This window comes from Cornus florida, unplaced genomic scaffold (assembly GCF_030987335.1).
Source record: "Cornus florida cultivar Cherokee Brave unplaced genomic scaffold, ASM3098733v1 CherokeeBrave_3.0.0_Hap2_Chr07, whole genome shotgun sequence".
In the NCBI taxonomy this organism is placed as follows: domain Eukaryota; kingdom Viridiplantae; phylum Streptophyta; class Magnoliopsida; order Cornales; family Cornaceae; genus Cornus; species Cornus florida.
The window spans coordinates 41,253,756-41,277,262 of NW_026775577.1; the positions used below are offsets into that span (position 1 = coordinate 41,253,756).

Below are 23,507 nucleotides of genomic sequence, written 5' to 3' on the forward strand. Positions count from 1 at the left end.
CAAAAGATCAAAATCATAGCTAGTCGTGGATCAATCATAAAAAATCCCTCAAATACACAAGTTATGCTTAACATCTTGAATTGAATGCAAATACTACAACGAATACACATTACCCCCAAACTTAAACGGCATAGTATCCTCAATGTGTAAAGAGAACAAAAGAAAGAGGAAAGAGTATACCAGTGCAGCTATGGCAAAAAATGGCGAGGACACAAGTATCCGAAGTGGGTGGTATAACCCCCCCCCCCCCCCCAAACTTGGGATTAACTGTGGTCCTGAAAAAATGGCACTGAGATAAAGCACATCAGATAACAAATGGGATAATAATGGTGCACAATAGAGATGCAACTGTAAGTGGGATAGAAAATGAAATAGAGAGAGAAATAAGGGTAGTCTTGAAAAATTTAGACAATACTCTCTCGCTGAAGTCACTAGGATGCACCTGATAATGGAGTCAAGCATCAACAGATATATCAATATAAAAGTGAGACATCCAAAATATCGTGAATAAAGAAGAAAAATAAAAACAGTATAAAGTACATCACAATATCGGGCCAACAAACTGGCCGCAAAAATGAGATAATAGTATCACAGTATCAGTCTAAAAACACAGTCATATATGATAACGAGATAAAGAGGGAGAGAGGGGTCAAGCAGATGAAGTCAGTCTAACGGGGCGTGAGCCCCAAATATCTCTAGAAATACTCTGTAACGCAGTCAGCACATATGTACGGAGAGTAGTCACATCGGTGCTGAGAGAAGCCATATCCGCTCAGAGGGAGACGACCACATCCTCCAGTGTCTGGATACGCTCCTCTGAGTTGGGTGTCTGAGCTGCAGCGTTAGGTATAACTGGATCAGGAGACTGATGCGCGTCTTGACTCTACTCTTGGGAATGAAGTAGTGACCTCTCGAAGAGTGATGTGGCGACTCCGCTGGAGGCTGTTACTCCAAGTCAATGTCCATAAAACGCCCTCTATCACCAGTACTGCTGCTGCTACCTCTACCTCCTCAGCTGCCAAGACTGCCTCCTCTTCTAGACTCTTAATAAGAGTATTATAGCTCTTATTCCAGTCCTTCTTGCCATAGTGGCAAGCCCCAGTCTCAGATGCTCCTCCAGGTAAAATGGATAATGCTGGTCCCAGAGGATCTATGTGATCAAGTGTGTAAAGGGGAGGAACTTGGCCCACTTAGGCCGGCTCTTGCTGATATAATCTACGTATAGCTTCATCATAACACTCCAATAGAGTGCAAGAACTGAAAATCAATGGCCTGTGTAGAAAACATATAGGGCTGCCAAGAAATCTACCCGCCTCTAAATCTTGTGTCCCGCCATAAAAACATTTCAGTATAAAACCGAATCAAAGAACCATAGGCAGTTAGGCAAATAAGTCCTGATGGCAAAAGTGTCGCCGGGACTAGCAGGCCAGTAAAAACTGCAGCCATGTCTGCATTGGAGGGCCTCTGTAGAAACGGATAGTCTACCCTTAGAGGGCAGACATGTGGGCACTGGGAGGCGGTAGCAAATGTCTCAACTGTGATGCGGATGACATGCCCATCTATAAAAGTCCGCAACTCAGCCAGGTTACTCGGAGCCGGCCGGAGGTTTTGGTAGAACAACCAGACGAGCCTCGGGTAAACTGGATTGGCCACTGGGGCCAAAATAAGAGAAATATTGCGCCAGTAAATCTCGTTATAGGCTCACTTGGTCTTGGCCGATCGGGCAAAGAAGGTCTCATCAAAAACTGACTCATGTGCTACTGAAAGGCATGAATATCTGTTCTCAACTCTGTCACGGACCATGCCGGGTTATGCAGGTGGTGGTGCTTGAATGGGTGAAGGAGGTGGCGTGTGCTTGGTCTCCTGAGCTGATGAAGATGAAGAGGCAGATACAAAAGAAGAGGAGCGCTCGGACTGAACTGGAGCTGTCTCTACAGGTTCCTCTACTCGCTGCTGAACCCTGTGGTCATATGTCCGGTGGGCCATGGTCTTAAACTGAGTCATGGTCTGTAAAAAGAAAAAAACACTTGCAATTGTAGTCAGTAACAGGAAATAGAAATGAAAGCACACAAATAGAAACATGTTTGTTAAATTAAGATAGACAACGCAGAATAAAATACATGCATATATGCAAGTGATAATGTAGCCAAGTATTGACAATGAATAGTCCAATAAAGTGAAACATGCTAGATAAGACAAGAATAGAATGCAACCAATGTGGAAAACACAGGCATTAGGCAATAATATGATAACATGAAACACGAAAGAGGGTATATGAGCTCTATATGCAAAACAGTGAAGTTCGATCGATCATGAAAAAGATGAGATTGATCCAAGTTGGATCGATCATAACATAATTTGGATCAATCGTACCATGATCGATCATGGTACTGGTGTGATCGATCGAACCTGTGAAAAAATATGGATAGTCATGGATTTGTAACGTGGACAACACGGGGGCATCCAAATGGTCACTTCAAGGCTCATGACCCCTTATACACCTCAACAAAGCATGAATGGTCACTTAAATTAGCACGTGACCCCCGGAATCTAATTCGAAAACAAAAGATATATACATATATACACATATATATACACATGCTTAGAAGCTTAAAAAATAGCAACAAATCAACATGGAAGGCTCTAATCTAAGCATGGCAACCTGTTTAACATAAAAATGAAACAAAAATGAAAAAGGAAAGTACAAAACTTACCAAAAATAAAGGAGAGAAGTGGATAGAGAGAAATAAGAGAAGAGGAGATCAATCTGAGATGAAGAGTGAAGGTTGGACTTTGCCGGAGTGTCGCGCGGAGGTGGGGAAGATGAAAGAGAGACGCTGGGAGAGAGGAAGGGCTTTGGATCGATGTAGAAATCAATCCAAATGACCCTTGGGTCTTTTTAAAAAAACTGTTCCCGACATGTTCGATCGATCACATGGCTGATCAGATCGATCGAACACAGATCGATCATGAAAGTGCTCAAATTGATCGAACCTACAAAATGACAAAATATTTTTAGAATTTTGAAATTTTAAAATATTTTTGGAAAATATATTTTTGAATTTTTTTTTTTTAATTAAAAATCTTTTTGGATTTTTGGAATTTTTTTTTTTTTAATTTTTTTTTGAAATTTAAAAATTCAAAGTTAAATGGAAGCACACATATCGATCAAAGATTGATCAATCAAAACTCGATCGATCCAACAGGTGAAAACCTGCAGAAATCTTCGAATGATACACAAAGAAGTGATTTTTCAGAGTTTCAAAATTTTTTCTAAGTATAGAATTGAGATCGAACCAAGGGAAAATTGGATCGATCGAGGGAATTTTTGGATCGATCTAGAAGAAAGTTCATACGATACACAGAGAGATGAAATATGCAGAGAAACTTCATACGATGGAACACAGAGATGATTGTATGCAGAGATGGTGTTCGATCGATCGAAGATCTCATGAGATCGATCGAACATACTCTAAATGCCTAATTCGAAGATGAAAGCGCATGCATTCCTTACCAAAGTCTCAAACAATGTTTAAGATCCTAGAATATATCTAGATGATGCAATAAATGAAAGTAAAATAAAAATAAGGGAGGAATAGGGTTGTAAACCCTACGAAATACACTAGTCTTTAACGCCTCTAGCAAAATGTTGGGCTCTTTTAGCTCGGATCAAAAAACTTTTTATGCATCCCCTCTTTGACGGGGTGAATGGCTTTTTGAATCCCACCCAACAAACCATTCCCTAAGGAACTTGTTGGATTTGATTCAAAGGAGATTGATGGTCCTTTGTCAATGCAACTCTTGGGCTTCCATGCCCTTTCAACACTTGATTTTAAAACATTATTTGAAATCATTTTGAAAGATAAACCTTTTAAAATTTCATTACCAAGCAAAGACTCATGTTTCTCAAAGTCATTTTCAATGCATATTTTAACAAAACAAACTTCTTCATGCTTGTCAATTGAACTCAGGGTTGGATTAAAAATGTTTAACTTCACTTTCATGTGGCCAAATGAGATTTTCATTATCCCCGTCCTATGATTAATGTTGGCATTAGCGGTTGCTAAGAAAGGACAGCCAAGGATAACGGGAATTTGACTCTTGGGATTGGCGACCGGTTCCGTGTCGATGACAACAAAATTGACCGGGAAGAAGAACTTATTAATTTTGATCAACACATCCTCAATAATACCCCGGGCTTTTTGATGGATCGGTCGGCTAGTTGCAAAACAACCAACGTCGATTTTAAATCACCTAAGCCCAATTTAACATAAACCGAATATGGAAGAAGGTTTACACTTACTCCTAAATCAAGAAGAGCCTGGTTAATGACATGGTCACCAATGATGCAAGAAGTAGTGGGTGAACCGGGGTCTTTGAATTTTGGGAGAGTATCGTGTTGCAAGATATAGCTTACTTGCTCGGTCAAAACAACTCTTTTTGGTGCTTGGCTCTTGTTCTTCCTCTTAAAGGTGTAAAGATCTTTCAAGAATTTGGCATACGCCAGAATTTGTCTAATTGCATCCAAGAGAGGAAGATTGATCTTCACTTGCCTAAACACATCGATTATCTCATTAACTTTGCCATGTTGCTTTTAAAGATAATTAGATCCTTTTAAAGCATCCGGAAATGGAGTCTTTGGCTCAAAAACTTTGTCAAAATCCTTTTTAAAAACATTTTCAACACAAGGATTTTTCAAATCATTTCTCAAATCTTTCTCAACGAAAGGATCATGCACATGTAATGAATGAGGAATAGGATGTGAGACGGGACGAGTGTCAACTTTTGGTTCCACCGATTCACTCTCTTCATTTTGAACACCAATTTGATTATCCACAATTCTTCCACTTCTCAAGGTTGTTACCACATTGACATGCTCAATTGTATGACCTTCCGAAGAGGAATTGGTCTCCACAACAAATTATTGCTTGGGTGATGGATTCAAAGGCATCTTCCCCTTTTCCCTAGCATTTAAGGTACTAGCTATTTGCCCAACTTGAGTTTTTAACTTCATTATGGATTGGGAATGAGAATGAAGTAATTGGGTATTTGCCTCTAAAGTACCCAAAGTTATCAAAACTTTTTCCTCAAATGCGGGACTCCTTGAATTCCCTTGAGAATATGAAAATTGATTTGAAAAGTGAGTGTTAGAAAATTGGTTTCCATTTGGTACTTGGTATGACGATCTATAACCTTGGGAACCTTGGATTTGCATTGGGGGAGGAACATACATTCCTTGGAAACCACTTTGGGGAGGGTTTGAGTCTTTCCCTTGGCTTTTCCAAAAGAAGTTTAGATAGTTCCTCCACCTGGCATTATAATGAGTGCCATAGGGATTATTACCTTGGTTGATAAATGCGGCATTCACTTGTTCATGGTGCTCACTTTACACATGTCCATGGGGATAATTGGAAGTATAATGTAAAACACTAGAACAGTTCATGCAAGATTCATTGGAATTATGATGAGAATGGTTAGGGGAGGAAGACACTTGATTCACCGAATTTTGGTTGATAAAAAATTAACTGAACCTTTGAGATAAAGACTTCACTTCGGACTAATTGCCACTTAGGAATGTCATGGTGTGGGCACTGGAATGTCATGGGAAAGATTTAATGTTATTGGAATTGTCAACTTGATACCAAACGACATTCTTCCTTTCTACCATTTTTTGATGACAAAGATCGATGCATTGAGTTTTCACCCATGCTCTCATATAGTTGCCAAACATCATTTTCATGCTTATCAAGATAAGAACCACTCATGGATGCATCAACCATACCCTTGTGATTATCCGGTAAACTTTCAAAGAAGTATTGAACTAATTGCCACTTAGGAATGTCATGGTGTGGGCACTTCCTAAGCAAGTCATTAAATCTTTCCCATGCCTCCTGAAACATCTCCCCATCCCCTTGAGAAAATTCACGAATAGAAGTTCTCATAGCATTGGTTTTTGACACCGGATAGTACTTTTTCAAGAACTTTTGTTGCATTTCTGCCCAAATGGTTATAGAAAAAGGTCTCAAATTGCTAAACCAATATTTTACCTTATCTTTAAGGGTGAAAGGGAAGAGTTTTAATCGCAAAACCTCTTCCAGCATGTCTATGTATTTCACGGCGGACCATGCTTCAAAAAAATCATCCAAATGCTTGTAAGGTTCTTCACTTAGAAGTCCATGATAATTAGGAAGTATTTAGATTGTTTGCGGTTTAATCTCATAGTGATGTGCTCTAAAAAGAGGAAGTTAAATGTATGTTGGTGCATTATACTCATTGGGCACATAATGATCTCTTAAAGCAAGAGGATGATTCACAATTGGTGGCTCGACATAAGCGCTATGATTAACTTGAGTAACGAGAGGTGGTGGTGGAATAAAAATTGGCCGAGGCATTCCCAATGGAACATGGCCTTGTAGTTGTTGGGGAACGAAGGGTCGTGGCATGACTAATTGTACTTGGATGTTATCATGATGCATATTAGGGTGGAGAATAAGGTCCTCCACATGGTCTTTATTATGTTCTTCAATTGATAAAATTGAGTGATGAGAGCTACCTCTTCCCCTAGGATTTCAAACAACCGATTCAAGATGAAAATTAAGTGGGACAAGAGTATGATTTAATGACCTACGATCATGCATGCACAAACAAAATAACAACTAGCAATAAGCAATTAGCAATCACTTCTCCTTCGTAACAAATCAATCAACAAACCTCCACAAATATTTATCCCATACTCCCATGTTTTGAACAATATGCAAGAAAAATAAATTTCCTCCACGCGGGCTTATGATTTATCTAGGAAATTAAAAACTTGCCTCCATGCGAGCCGATGATTTAACTAAGGAGAGAGTTAGAAAAGCTCACAAAGGGTCCTTAAGCAACTTCAATTTATTTTTCAATTTTTGCCTTGGTTTTGCTTTGCAAATTTTTTTAGATTTTCGGCTTTTTATGCTTAGCTTAGCTTGCTCATTTGCTTTTGAATTTCCCTTTACTTCACTTTCTTGGCTCAATGGACCTAGCCAATCAAGAACAAACACAATAAGTAACCAAAATAAAGTGAAATAAAGATAGGATCAAAAGAGTACTAGTTCATAATTGATTTCCAACATACGACGTTGCCAAGATCCCCGGCAACAGCGCCAAAACTTAGTGTGTGTCGTCGCTAATGCACCAAAGTTGTAGTAAAGGTGTAGTGTTGCCAAGTTTGAATTTATATAATGCCACTACCACTACTAACTAAAATAGAGCAAGAGTGAGTAGGGATCCTCCCAAGGGATATGGAGTGTATTTTGCTTGGAAATTGATGCCGGATTGTAGGTCGAATGATCAAAGATGGTTTGATTGGTTAATTAAACTACAATTTAAACTAAATAGAAGTAATGTGAAGCAACTAGAATAAATAAAGTGTAGAGAATATAAGAGAAATGTCTTAGGACTTAGAGTTCACCACAAAACATTACCTTCCTATACATTCAATGTTTGATGGGTTAGGGGGATTATATGTTGCAAAGGAGAGTGTGTGTCATTAATTGAATTAACAAGCATGGATGGCCAAGTAAGTATACATTGTCTAGCTAAACTAGTGACTAGCACAACATATCAAATCAAGCCATTATTCCTTCCTTTAAGTCCACAATTAATGCACATCATCAAATTAGAGAAATATACCACTTGCATTCATAAGCATGGAACATCAAACAACAAGCATGGATTGTCCTCCCATCTAAGAAAGTAAGGCAACTACACTACAACTAAGCTAGTGACATGAAAATTAAACTAATTAAACTAAGGAGGATGCACAATCCATCAAGAAATAAGTATGAACCATCAAACAAACCATAAGAGTAATCTATTTAAGCACCATGCCTTGACCATCACTAGATTCATAGTATCAACACACATAGACATGCATCAATATCACAAAATCTAGAAATAAACACATGAACATTCATCTAAGCATACATAGATATATGGATAGAATTAAATGATCAATTGAAAATATTAAACCACACAAATCATTGTAGAAACAAGATTCATATATATATAAAAGATGTCAAGACAAACATTACAACACAAATCCCGTTTAATTACAAAACATCAAAGTCTATGAGGCATGCTTAGGGCTATCTCTAGCCCCAAGAGAATGGTTTAGCCATTCATTAATGTTGTCATCCAACCCTCAAGGGCTATCTCCATGGTAGAAATGATCTTCTTCTCCTTAGTGGAAACCCTAGATGAGTGGAAGAGCTCTCTTAAAATGGTGTGTATCTCTCTTTCTAATCTCTAGACTCCTCCAACCTCTATACTCTATCTATGGTTGTATATTTGGTTCCAAATGGCTAAAATCCTTATACAGGTAGCTCAAATGTCACACCCAATGGTCAGACCTCTTGCACTAGGACCTCCAAATGATTGCACCATGAACACACCTTTTAATTGGCTAGAACTTTGTTTTTCTCGCACTTGAGGAGGTTCGATCGATCACAAGGTTGCTTCAATCGATCGAACTAAGGCGGCGCCTTTTTGGAATAAAGACAAAGTTGAGATATTTTTGGGATATTTTGGAAAAAGGACAAAAGTCGTAGGTGAGGATAAGATCAAAAATGTTCGATCGATCGAAGGAATGTTGGATCGATTGAGAAGGAAAATTTTTTGAGGATAAGGACAAAAGGCTCGATCCATCTTGGCATGGTTGGAATGATCACTGTGTGATCGATCGGGTCTTGGTTCGATTGATCGAAGAATGCTGTTTTTCACCACTTTGCCTCCACTTTGCTTCTTTTTTCCACTAAGCTTGAGATTGCATCTTTTATGCTCTAATTCAGCTGAATTGACTTATTTTGTGGATAAATGTCTGAAAAGGAAACTAATATGAAATTAGACTAAAATAGGAAAATAAGATAGGATAAGGTCCTAGAAAGTTCAAGCTTAAGAGGTTTAAATACTTACTTTTCAACACTTATCAACCGGCGGGGCCAACTCATATCATTTAACTTTAAGAAATTCAATTGGACAGGATAAAGATTCCACACCATTTGAGAATATGAACAAATGCATAACAAATGATCAATTGATTCAACTGCTAGCCAATATCCTTTACAAATGCTTGCTCATTCACCTTCTTCCTCTTTAAATTCACATTTACTACAATCTTCTCATGTAAACTTTGCCATAGGAAAAATAGAACTTTCCTTGAGGAATGAATCTTCCATATGCCTTTCCAACGTTGTTTCAATAAGTGAGAATAACTATACTCCGCACTCTGGGAAGAAACAAGAAGAGGTTGGAGAAATGACAGAGCGAGAAAATAAGCATTTTCTACACTAAATTTTCCAAAAATATTCATACCCTAAATTTTTTAATCCTCTCGCCCAGATAAACTAATAGGGATTTGCATAATACGTTTTCTATAATGGGTATCAAAAACGCAATTGATTACATCAGCCTTCCATAATTTGCTTTCCGGATAAATTAAATCACTCACCTATAAAATGTCATCCGTGCGTGGACGAGTTGAAACTTTAAAATTTGAATTGCTCGAGAGCCAAGGATCATCCCAACAAAAAACATTTTTCCCATTGCCGATTCTGCATTTAAACCCTTTATCAATAGCACTTTCAGCGTTAGTGACACTCTTCCTTTTGAACGAGGACCCCTTCTTACATATTGAACTTAGGAATGTGCTATAGCGAAAATACCTTTGTTTCAAAATTCTACATAACATAAAATTATCTCCGGTTTCAAGGCGCCATGCTATCTTAGAAAGAAGGGCCAAATTGAAGGCTTCAAGATTTCGAAAGCCTAATCCACCATCATGCTTGTGTCGACACATCTGATCCCAGCATATCCATTTGATTTTACTAGATTTGGATTTCCCACTCCACCAGAAATTTAGCATTTTGCTCTCACTTCCGTGTGAACTAATTCGAGCAATCGAAAGCACTGTATATAATAATTAGGAAGGGCTGAAATAATAAATTTCAGCAACACCTCACAACCAGCCTTTGATAAAAATGCACCTTTTAGAGTCTTCACCTTTGCCGAAATTTGATAAGTTAAATAGCTAAAGGCTGCGGTTTTGGATCTACCTAAAAAGGAAGGAAGACCCAAATACCTATTTATCTAGTCCACGTTAGCAATTTCCAACATGTTATGTAATAGCCTCTCAAATGGGTACTAGTGTTAGAACTAAAATACAAATTATATTTCTCAAAATTCACCATCTGTCCAGTAAGAGATCCATACCTCCACAGAAGGGCTTTAACTTGCATAGCATGATAAAGGGTTACTTTACAAAAAAGTAGTGTCTCATTTGCAAAAAATAGATAAGAAATTGGTTCACAATGTGGGCCCAAAACAATACCTTTAATCATTCATCTCTCTTCCTCATCTTTCAACACTATAGAACGACCTTCAGTACAAAGTATGAACAAATATGGGGATAGCTGGTCACCTTGTCGTAGTCTCCTTGAATGGAAAATCCAACTGCCTTTCTCACCATTGATAACCATTAAAAATGCCACTGTGCAAATACATTCCATAACCAAAGAGATCCATCTTTCATCAAACCCCATATAACATCAAACCCCATACAACATAACATTTTCTCTAAAAATTTCCATTCAACTCAATCATAGGTTTTCGCCATGTCAAGCTTTAAGTTAAGATGTTTTTATTTCCTCTTCTTTGTCTTCATAACATGAATACGCTCTTGAGCAAGAATAACATTATCATGAATCATTCAATAAGGAACAAAAGCTGATTGATTTTCGCTAATGAGTTCAGGGAGAAACAATTTCAATCTATTTGCAATGGCCTTTAATTTTTATTTATTTATTTATTTATTTATTAAATCACGTTGTAAAGAGCGATTTGACGGAACTGGGAAACCTTAGTTGGCCTCTTTGTGCTAGGAATAAGAACCAAGTTGGTTTGATTCAATGACTTTAGCAGATGGCCTCCAGAAAGGAATGAATTGAAACCTTCAACAATATCGATTTTTAGAGCATTCCAATTCGATTGATAAAAAAAAAAGGGGTTAGACCATCTGGCCCCGGGGCCTTATAAACACTCATGGACGATATAGTAGTATAAAGCTTCTCTTCTATTCCAGGCTTCAACAGATCAGCTCATCTGGAGAGTTACCTTCCTTTGAACTAGAGACCAGAAATCATTATCATTTCAAATTCCTTGAGTAGTATAAAGATCTTTACAATAAAACTCCATAACATCTCTAATCTCATCTTTTGAATCACATCAATTGCCATTGGAATTTTTCAACCCCAGAATTGTATTTTTTTTTTGTCGTTTGATTTGAGCTTTCTGATAAAAAAAAACTTTGTGTTTTTATCTCCTAGATTCAACCAGTCAATACGTGATTTTTGCTTCCAATGAAGTTCTTCATCTTGCCAAGCCACACTCAATTCCAGCTCTAACTTCCTTATTTCCTCCCTATTATTGCCATTTGTATGTTCTTCCGCAGCAGTTAATTTACACTAAATTCCTTGAATATTGAGTTGAGCTATGACGACCCTAGATTTTTTAACCCATTGTGTCTTGTGATGACTCGAAGCGAATCCAGAATGTGGAAGCAAGAAACAAGACAATGGTCTCTCAAGGCACAACACACCTCTAAGACCCTAAGATAACTTTTTATGAGGTCACGGAACCAAAGGAAAACTGTGAAAGTAAAAAAAAGACAAGTCCATAAAGATGTACGTTATCCCTAGGATACAAGAATGGACTTTCAAAGAGTTTCAAGGCTCAATGGAAGCAAAATGAAGATAAAGGTATCAAAACCCCACCGAAAGAAGGACCAAGGGTAAATCATTTTACCCTAAAAGGAAGGAATTTGACTTCAACAAGTCAAATAAGATCAAAAACATCCAAAAAAATCCTTTGGTAACTTCACATGAAGTTCCAAGGCCAAAGGAAGAGAAATCCCAGAAGAACCATATCCCGGTTCGAACCAAATCCGACACCTTCTCATTAAAACAAGGATATCTAGAGCTACGAGAAGAATCTGAAACTAAAATTTATACCATTGGAAAGCTTACTTCGGCGCGGTCCGTTTAGACTCAAGAACAGACTAAGAAGTTAAAAAGAAGAAGTTAAAACCTTTGAAGTTGAAAGATCAAAGCTGGATTTCATAAAATAAAAAATAAAAAAATAAAAAATAAAAAATAAAAATAAAAAATAAAAACTGGAGGACTTTAACCGGTTCAACCTTCTTGAACCGGTTCAACATGGACAGAACGTCCATGTTGGACCAAGAACTGACTCTTGAATCGGTTCAACCTTCTTGAACCGGTTTAGTAGAAAAAGTAGAAATGCAGAAAAATGAGTTTGGATCGCGGTTTTTGAGATCAAGATGACATTTTTCGAAAAAATGTCAGGAAAAAACTCCCCCTAAAATCACATTTTCTACGTGACGGAGTCGAGAATGGAATTTATTTCCTAAAAGAAATTCCCAAAATGCCCTTAAGCCGGATTATGCAATAAAATTTTAAAATGAGTCCATAGGAGGCTCAAAGTACAAACGAAAGGGTTTTTCATGAAAACAATCATTCATGCAAATGTAAATAGTGATTTTGAGGGCGCAAGAATGGCCCGTGGCTCCCAAAAATGGCCGAGTCAAAATCCGACCCCCCGATGGCTAAAAAGGCAAAAATGAACTTGAAATGGAAATTTTGAAAACCAAAATTATAAAATGGTTTCAAATGACCTTTTGGCCCTTGGCCTCACTTCATGCATATAGAACAAGTCCTAGTGGATGTGCCAGAACACACTTTACGCCACCCGATTTGAATATGAACCCTTAAAGGCTCGGATTTTACTATTTAGCCCAAAAATGCAATATGAGATCAAGAATACAAAAGTGGAAACAAAATGGTATTTACCCTTTGGCCATATCTCATACATGGTAAATGAATGGTAAATAATGAATTTCATACACAATGCACACTCTGGTGCAAAAATGACATGTTAAAACCTTAATTTTCATACTTTTCTCATTAAGGGCAAAATTGTACATTTTTTCATATACATGGATTTTAAATGAAGTTCGGCCCTTGGCTACATATTATATACATAGAATGATTGTCAAATACATTACAAAAGGTGTACTTATGTACACATTATATATATGGAATCAAATATACACATTTTGACATAAGTGGCTATAAGTGGCATTTCAAGCCAACCTTTACAAGAATTAAAACCTTCAAATCTACAATCATCCAAGCAATGATGAACATCACGAACCAAGTCTTCGTACCTGAACAAAACCCCCAGTAACTTCAGGGTGAGTAAACAAGTTTACTCGTAGAGAATGAGCATGCATAAACTCGATTTCTTTAGAGATTTTTACATTGACTTGAAACAATTAAAAATGGTCATGCCACCTAACGTCTATGTCAAGGTGAGACTCAGGGAGCATCCTAAGCAATCTTAGAGTATAAATCAACAAGAATCATTATATAGACATATATGAAACAAATCAAGGTTGGGATAATCCAAAGATCATGATAAGAAGGATACTTAAATATAGATCAACATGAATTACATTATCAATACAGTTAGGCAAGGGTTGGAATTATCCATATAACACGATAAGAAGAATACTCAGATGTAAATTAACAAGAATTACATTATCAAGGCAATTAACATGATTGGGACATTCCAATTAACACGACAAGAGGTACACATGAAATCAAGAATAAGGATTAATATTTATGCATTTAAACAAGGATGGAATATTCCATAAAACACGAAAAGGCAAGTATATGAGGCACGAGCCTACTAAATGGAATCTAGATACAAGAAGCAAGTGTACAGTTTCAAGTATATTGAATGAGATCTAAATACACAAAATAGGCATAATGTCTATGCAATTAAACAAGGTAGGAAATACTCCATATAACACGACAAGGTTCTTAGATCTTCAAGAAATAACACTTGAAATCTAAGGGTTTAGAGATTTTGCATGTTGATATAAATCATTACTTGTGGTTCATGCCACCTAGAATCTAAGTCAAGTTACATGTATAGGATCATTTCTAAGTCACGATAGCATAAAGTAACATGAACCGAGATAACTAAGAAAATTAACAAGATTGAAACAATTCTATTAACACGACAAGGATAAGGCATGAGATCAAGGATAATGCATAACATCTATGCAATTAAACAAGAATTGAACATTCCACACAACACGACAAGTTTAATACATGGAATCAAGAATAAGGCATAATATCTATGCAATTAAACAAGGATGGAATATTCCATACAACACGAAAAGAGTCTTAAATCTTTAAGGAATACAACACTTGAAATTTAAGGACGGAAATCACGGATAAAGAATAAAATCTATGCAATGAAACAAGATTGGAGCATTTCACATAACACAACAAGTTTTAAATCTTCAAGGAATAACAACTTGAAATTTAAAGAGTGAAATCAACCAATGTGGAAACTCGGATATCGCCCGGATTAAAACCGTACTCTTGAGATCACTTTAGGGCTACTAACCCATGGATACCTTCCCCTAGTGCGCACTATAGTATAGGGAGCTCTCTATCTCCCGTACTAGAACAAAGTCCTAGGCATGTCAATTCTTTATTGACATCCCAAGTTCCAAAATCAACAAGTTGTGCAAGTCAAGATAATATCAAGATACAAGAGATGCATTAACCACGTTTCATGCAAAACTAAGATTTTGGAACACACAAGTCATGCCCTAAGTTCCAACTATAATGGCATGTGAAATGTCAAAAAATCATACTATGCATTCACATAGACTACGAACTAGGCTATATAGCACATAGAATCCATTGATGTAAATATACCACGAGTATAAGATTAATTATTTAATCACTTGTTTAACAACTCATAAACATTTAAATCATTACAAAGCAAGGGTTCAAGTTCATTAACCACATTAATGAAGCCAAGATATAATAAGTCATGATACATGATAAAAAAAGGCAAAAGCCCCATGAAATACAAGTCCAATTCATTAGAACAATAAGTAGAATTAATTAGCCTAATTAATTAATTTCTCTAGAAATCAAAGTTGTCCAAAAATTCTCAAAATAATATATATGAATGTCCATTCCATGATGATTGCAAATATCACATCAATTTCACAAAGTGAGCAAGATATAATCATGTGGAATTTAATTAATTAAAATTAAATAAATCTCTAGATTTCAAAAATTGTTCAAATGATCTCAAATAAATATATAACAAGGATTAATTCATGGCCATGCCATATATCAAGTCAAAAATGAGTTATATGCAAGCGAGGATACATCATTAATTCCTCAAATTAATAAGAGACATGCATACAACTTGTATTTCATACAAAAGCAAGTAAAACCACTTGGAAAAATAAATTATAACACCCCTTACCTCACAAGAGGATTGTTCCTCTTGAATCCAAGGCTAGCAAGCACAAAATGGTAAACCCTTCTAGGGTTATAAAGAGAAGAGTAAGAGGAACAAAAAATTATTCCCAAGGTAAATCTTGGAAATCAATGGAAGGCTCTCAAAAATCAAGGTCAAAGCTTAAGGCTCCAAGCTTCATCTATGGAGGCTAGGGTTTTCTTTACAAGAGAAGGAGATGATAAAATAATGAGATGAAATGTGAGTGGAGGAAATAGAAATTGATGAGCGCTGAAAAGTGCATATTTAAACCCCTTAAGCTTAGTTATTCTAAAACATTTATCTATTTTATTTTACCGTTTTGTATTGATTTCGAGTTATTTCCATTTCCAGGTACTTATTCCCAAAATAAGCTAACTTAGCCAAATAAGAGCATAATTGAAACAATTCTGGGATTAATCAAAGAAAGGAGCAAAGTAGAGCAAAAGAAAGCAAAGGGTGGAATTTCATCAACTTCGATCGATCCAACTTTCATCGATCTCAGTACTTCAAGATAGATCTGAGCCATGTTTGTCCCTGTTCAAAGATCTCAAAAGTTCGATCGGTCCAACTTCCTCCTCTGATCGATCGAATATTCTTGTCCTTATCTAAATGATTAATCTTATTCAGTTATACCACCCTACCAACCACTTTTGTCCTTTTCCCAAAAATATCTTCAAAATATCTCAGATTTATTTTTATCCAAAAAGGCGCCGCCATTGAGGATCGATCCAACTTCAGTTCGATAGATCTCAGCCATGTTCGATCGATCCAAGTCCAAGGTTCAATCAATCGAACTTCCTCCAGTGCGAAAAAGTTTAATTTCCAGCTCACAAAAGTTGTCATTTATCCAATCATTGGGGAATATTTGTTGTACGACCCCAGCTCATTTTGGGTGTCATTTGACCTACCTATATAATGATAAGGATTACTTTTTGTAATAAAGAACATAGAGGATCATATTATATTATCTCATATCATACCATACCTTAGAGAACTCTTAAGGGGGAAGCAAAGAAAAGAAGGAGGCTAAAGACACCATTGGAGACTCTTCATCAACTAATGAGCAGATTTCTTCCATGGAGCTTGCCCTTGAGGGTTGGAGGACATCATTTATAAGTGGCTAGACATCCTCTTAGGGCTAGAGTTAGCCCTAAGCATGCTTTCTATTTCTTGATTTATGTATTTTTTAGGGGATTTGTATTGTGATTCATGTCTTGACACTTTTATATATATAAATCTTATTTCTTTAATGATTTATATGGTTTAATGCTTCCAATTGATCATTTCATTTTATCCATATGTCTATGTATGCTAGAATAGATGTTCATGTGTCTGTCTCTATTTCTTGTGTTATTGATGCATGTCTATGTGTGTTGATGCTAAAGATCTAGAGATTGTCAAGACTTAGTGCTTAATGTCATGTTCTTGTGGTTTCTTTGATGGTTCATACTCATTTCTTGATGGATTGTGCCTCTCCCTTAGTTTAATTAGTTTAATTTCATATCATTAGCTTAGTTGTAGTGTAGTTGTTAAATGGAAGGACAATCCATGCTTGTAGTTGATGTTCCATACTTATGAAAAGCAAGCAACATGTATCTCTAACCTTGTGATGTGTTTGGATTGTGAGCTTAAAGAAAGGATTAATGGCTTAATTTGATATGTTGTGCTATCCACCATGTTGTTTAGACAATATATGCTTAATTTGTCATCCATGCTTGTTAAAACAACCACACACACACACTTTATTGCAATACATGTTCTTCCCCTCATTAATCATTCATTAAAGGTGTAGAAAAACTATGCTTAGTGGTGATCTCTAAACCCAAGATCTCTCTCTATCTTTTATTCTCTCTATTACATTATTTCTTACTTTAGTTTAATTTACATCTAGTTTAATTCAACCAACCAACCACTATTTTGATCACTCGACCTACTAACCCTAATTTTGATTCCTCAAGCTAGTACGACAACTCAATCCCTTGGGACGATCCCTTCTCACTCATACTACATAGTATAGGTGTTAAGCGGTTTATAAATTTAAATTATGTTGCCCACTTGACATTAATTTCCAAACTCAAAGTGTTGTGCATTGTTTTGTGCACACGCTCGGGTCGCACCATAGTTTTTGACGCTGTTACCGAGGATTGATTGATTGGCAACGTCATATTTGTGGAATCAATTAGGAATTAGTACTCTTTTGATCGTGTCTTTACTTTGTTTTCAATTTTTGTTACTTATTGTGTTTGTTCTTGATTGACAAGGACCATTGCGCTATGAAGCAAGCAAAGGAGCTAAGCAAGCAAGGAAAAAGGCTAAAAATTAAAAAAAAAAAATACTATGCTAAGCTAAGCTATAAATTTGGAGTTGAAGTGCTAAAGGACCTTTGTGAGCTTTTCTTTACTCATCTCTTAGTTAAATCGTCGGCCCGTGTGGAGGCTTGTAATTCAATTCTTAGATAAATCGTGAGCCCGCGTGGAGCCAATTTACTTTTCTTGCATATTGTTAAAACATGGGAGTATGAACATTGTATGTGGAGGAAGTTCGTTGATTATTGATTGTTGTGAAGGTGAAGCGTTTGTTGTTGTTACTTGTTGTGTTGCATTGTGCATGCATGGTAGTAGATCATTGAAACCCACTCTTGTCCCTTTAAATTTTCATCTTGAATCCATTATTCGAAACCCTAGGGGAAGAGGTAGTTCTAGTCAATCAATTTCATCAATGGATGGACACAATAAGGACTATGTGGAGGACCTTGGTCACATAGACCAACAAGGTAACCTCCACCCCAATGTGCATCATGATAACATGCAAGTACCATTAGGCATGCCAAGGCCAAATGTTCATCCACCACAACAATAAGGCCAAGTTCCATTAGGAATGCCAAGGCCAATCTGTGCTCCACCACCTCCCATCATTCAAGGCAACCAAGGTGCCCATGTTGCACCCCCAATTGCTAATCCTCCCCTTGCTTTAAGAGATCACTATGTGCCTAATGAATATAATGCACCCACATGTACTCAATTGCCACCATTTAGAGCACATCACTATGAAATCAAGCCACAAACCATTCAAATGCTTCCTAATTATCATGGACTTCCAAGTGAAGAACCTTAAGCATTTGGATGAGTTTCTTGAAGTATGTTCCACCGTAAAATATACGGACATGCCGGAAGAGGTCTTAAGGCTTAAACTTTTTCCATTCACCCTTAAAGACAAGGCAAAATATTGGTTTAACAATCTTAGGCCTTTTTCAATAACTTATTGGGCGGAAATGCAACAAGAGTTCTTGAAGAAGTACTATCTGGTTTCTAGGACCAATGCTATGAGAACCTCAATTTGAGAATTTTCACATGGGGATGGAGAAACATTTCATGAGGCATGGGAACGCTTTAATGAATTGATTAGGAAGTGTCCACATCATGACATGCCCAAATGGCAATTAGTTCAATATTTCTTTGAGAGCTTATCGTACAATTACAAAGGCATGGTTGATGCTTCCATGGGTGGCTCTTACATTGATAGGCATGAGGATGACGTGTGGTGTCTTTATGAGAGCATGAGTGAAAATTCTTTGTATCGTACTTTATCTTTGAAGAATGGTAGAAATTCTAGTGGTAGGAAGAGTGTTGGCTTACATCAAGTCGATCACTCCAATGAAATTGCCGCCGAGATGAAATCATTATCTCAAAGGTTTGATCAATTTTTGATCAACCAAAACTCGGCGAATCAAGTATCTTCCTTCCATAACCATTCTCATCATGTATCTAATGAGACATATATGACTTGTTCAAATGTTTTACATTCTACTTCCAATTGTCCCCATGGACATGTGCAAAGTGAGCATCATGAACAAGCAAATGTTGTTTTTGTTAATCAAGGGAAAAACCTTATGGAAATCATTACAATCCTAGTTGGAGGAATCACCTGAATTTCTCTTAGAAAAACCAAGGGGAGGGCTCAAATCCTTCCCAAGGTAGTTTTCAAGGAAAATACATTCCACCTCCACTACAAGGCCAAGGTTCCCAAGTTCTTAGATCATCATATCAATCACAAGGAAACCAATTTTCAAAGTCTCATTTTCCTAATCAACCATCATATTCCCAAGGAAATGTAGAAGTCCCGCTTTTGAAGAGAAAGTTTTAACCACTTTGGGCACTTTGGAGGCAAACACACAATTGCTTCATTCTTACTCTCAATCCATTGCTAAGGTAGAAACCCAAGTAGGGCAAATAGCTAGTACTTTGAATGCAAGAGAGAAGAGAAAAATGTCTTTGAATGCCCCATAAAAGCAACAATGTGTTATGAAGACTCATTCCTCATCGGAAGGTCACACAATAGAGCATGTCAATGCGGTGACTACCTTGAGAAGTGGAAAGATTGTGGACAACCAAGTGGGTATGTCCAATGAAGAGAGTGAACCGGTGCAACCACAAGTTGACACCCGTCCTGTTTCATATCATATTCCTCCTTCATTACATGTGCATGACCATATAAATGAGAATATGTTGAAAAGTGATTTGAAAAGTGATTTTCAAAAGAAAGATGTGCAAAATGATTTGACAACTTCTTGTATTAAAGAGACTTCAAAGAAAAATTCTGAAAAGGTTTTTAAGCCAAAAGCTCCATTTCCGGATGCCTTAAAAGGATTCGTTTCAAATGACAAACAAAAGGCCAAAATCAATGAAATCATGGACGTGTTTAGGCAAGTAAAAGTCAATCTTCCACTTTTGGATGCAATCAAGCAAATTCCGGTTTATGCCAAATTCTTGAAAGACTTGTGCACCCAAAAGCGGAAGAATAAAAGCCAAGCACCTAGAAAAGTGGTCTTAATCGAGCAAGTGAGCTCAATTTTGCAGCATAACACTCTCCCTAAGTTTTAGGACCCCGGTTCACCTACTACTTCATGCATTATTGGTGATCATATCATTAATCGGGCTCTTCTTGACCTAGGAGTTAGTGTTAATCTTCTTCCATACTCGGTATATGTCAAATTAGGCTTAGGAGACTTAAAACCAACGTCGATAATTTTGCAACTTGCCGACCGATCAATCAAAAAGCCTAGGGGTATCATTAAGGATGTATTGATTAAAATTGATAAATTTTTCTTTCCCGTTGATTTCGTTGTCATTGACACGGAACCAGTCCCAAATCCTAAGAGCCAAATTCCCGTTATCCTTGGCCATCCTTTCTTGGCAACCGCGAATGCCAACATCAATTGTAGGACGGCGATAATGAAAATATCATTTGGCCATATGAAGGTAAAGTTGAATATTTTTAATCCAACCCCCAATTCATTTGACAAGCATGAAGAGCTTAATGTTGTAGATAAATGTCATGACCTGCATATTTTTGCTCTCTGTCAGATCGATCAAACATTTTTGTTCAGATCGATCTCTGTTCTTCATCTCACCATCTTTGACTTTGTTTGACTTTTTAATTTTCAAAAATCTAAAAATATTTTTATTTTATTTTATTTTATTTTCCAAAAATCCCCAAAAGATTTTATTTATTTATTTTTTAAATCCAAAAAACTTTTATTTTCATTTTTAATTTTTAGTTTTTAATTTAAAATTTAAAAAAAAAAAAAAATTCAAAGAGAGATCACAACAGTTCGATCGATCTGAGGTCTTAGTTCGATCGATCGAACTGGTTCGAGAAAGTTTTTAAAAATGAAACCAAGGGTTTCAAGATCAATTTCAAAGATCGATCTAACCCTCTTCCAAACACTATCCCTCGTCGCCGCCGCACCCAATCTTCTCTATCTCTGGCGACATCTCCAGCGAGCTTCATCTCATCCCGAATATCTCTCTCTCTTCTTGGATTTCGCATCTCACCCCTTCGAGTTTCCACTTCTCTCTCTTGATTTCTAGGTGAGATCCGAATCCATCCTTTTGATTCAAGCTTCGATTTGATTTATACTTGCTTTAAATGTTAGATCCATGCTCTTTTAATGTTGAAAATCACCATTGATGAGGCTTGAAGCTTTTTGTATATATGTGTATATATGATTGTATATATGGTTGATATTTGATTTGATTTTGGGAGTGTAGGCCTCGTATAGATGAATAGGATTATTGATTTGTGTGTTGATGGGCTCACGACCGAGTTCGTGAAGGCCCCGTGTCATCCACGTCACATATCTGTGACTGTCCACGTTCTTCGCAGAGTTCGATCGATCGAACATATTCACATATTTCATACACACATTCCATGCATCTTATCTTGTGTCCATGTTATCTCATTCATGCCCAATGCCTTTGATTTTCCACATTAGATGCATTTTACACTTATACTGTTTAGCATGTTCACATCCTATCACTTTCATACATTCATGTCATTTATCTGTTTTGTCTATCTTACTTGACATACATGATTCTATTTTGTGCTTTAAATTCTTTATTATGGCACTGACTTCCCTTGCAAGTTTTCAATTATTTTCAGTCCATGACTAAGCGCAAGACTGTAGCCCGCGGACACTATCACAACTGAGGCAGGCCGATCTTAGATGACGAGGCCGGTCTTTCTCATGCCCAGGACCCTATACAGGAGGAGCCGGCTGAGCCCATACAGTCTCCTTATTCTGACAACAAATTACATTTTGATGCTAGCGCATCTCCTTCTCAGGCTTAGGCTGAGTTTACACCATCTCCATCTCCTTCACCAGCTCAGCCAGCCCAGGAGCTTGACAGGCCCGCATCCAGATATACACAGATGTTAGTGGCCTATGAGTCAGTTTTTGACATACATTATTTCTCCAGATCGGTGCTGAACCGATTCGCTTATGATGACATTATCTGGAGGGGCCTTGCAGCTATTCTTGTGCCAGTTACTAGCCCTGTGTATCCGAGGCTTATACGGGTGTTCTTCCAGAACCCCCGGCCATCCCCGCATACCACGGTAGAGATGATTACCACCATTGATGGCCACCAGATCTCTATCACAGTGGACACATTATCCACATCTTGCCACTGCCCACATTTATACCCTCCGGAGCTTTAGGAGATATATCCGAGGCTATACAGACCTTCTTTTGCCGACATGGCAGTTGCTTTGACAGGTCACTATGCCGCTGGCGAGACATTCGCCACCAGCACATATCTTCCAGATGACCTGTGGTTCATTGACTCTGTCTTGTTTCGCAACATATACATAGCCGGGCACAAGATTCAGAGGCTAGGAGATTATCTGACAGCTCTATATGCATTCTATACAGGGCACTGGGTGTCTATCCCCGCGCTCATCTGGAGCGTGATGAGACAGCTCTGTGATACCTATATTAGCAAGGAGCGGCCTAGAAGGGCCAAGTTCCTTCCATTTGGCCACCTCATCACCCAGATCCTACTTGATCAGGGATCTTATTTCAAGCCACGGGAGCGCCCAGAGAAAGGTACCTGTAACTTCCAGAAGAAGGATTGGGACAAAAGCTATAATGCTATTATTACCCGATTATAGGAGGACGCCGCACAGACGGCAGAGGATTTAGAGGCCGAGGTCCCAGCAGCAGTAGCAGACCCAGCAGCGGATGACGCACCAGTTGATCCGGCTGCTAAGCGCATGGACATTGATTTAGAGCGACTTATAGATGACATAGAGCAGCACTCTCCAGCTGGGTCGCCAGTACATGAGGAGGAGCAGACTCAAGATTCTCATTCTTCAGATTCTTATGTACCTGAGGCTCCCAGTCAGACCCCCGGCTTTGGAGAGCAGCTTCAGGCTCTTGAGGATGCAATGGTTGCTATGCGAGCTGATATTACCGCCCTCAGAGCTGATACTGTTGCCCACAGAGCTGATTTTGCTGCACTCCGCACAGATATCACGACTATGTTCCGAAATTTATCCAGGAATGTCCGCGGAGCACGCCCAGCCCGTCCTGCCTCGTCCACCTGAGATTCCCAGTTTCTTCTATCTTTTCATACTACATCTCTGTCATTCATACTTCATTTTTGTCACAGTATATTATTTTTACAGCCGGTCTGTCAGCTTTAACATTTTTATGTCCATGTACTCTATTTTCTTTATATATGTTTTCTTTATGGATGTCATTTTTTTATATATATTCTCATATCTGTCTGTTTGACTCC

At 37.6% G+C, this 23,507-nt stretch overlaps 1 pseudogene; it reads right to left on the reverse strand.

Annotated features, from left to right (window-relative positions):
- Window positions 1–18,753: 18,753 nt before the first annotated feature.
- On the reverse strand, window positions 18,754–18,852 carry LOC132267771 (small nucleolar RNA R71; annotated as a pseudogene).
- Between the last annotated feature and the right edge of the window lie 4,655 nt (window positions 18,853–23,507).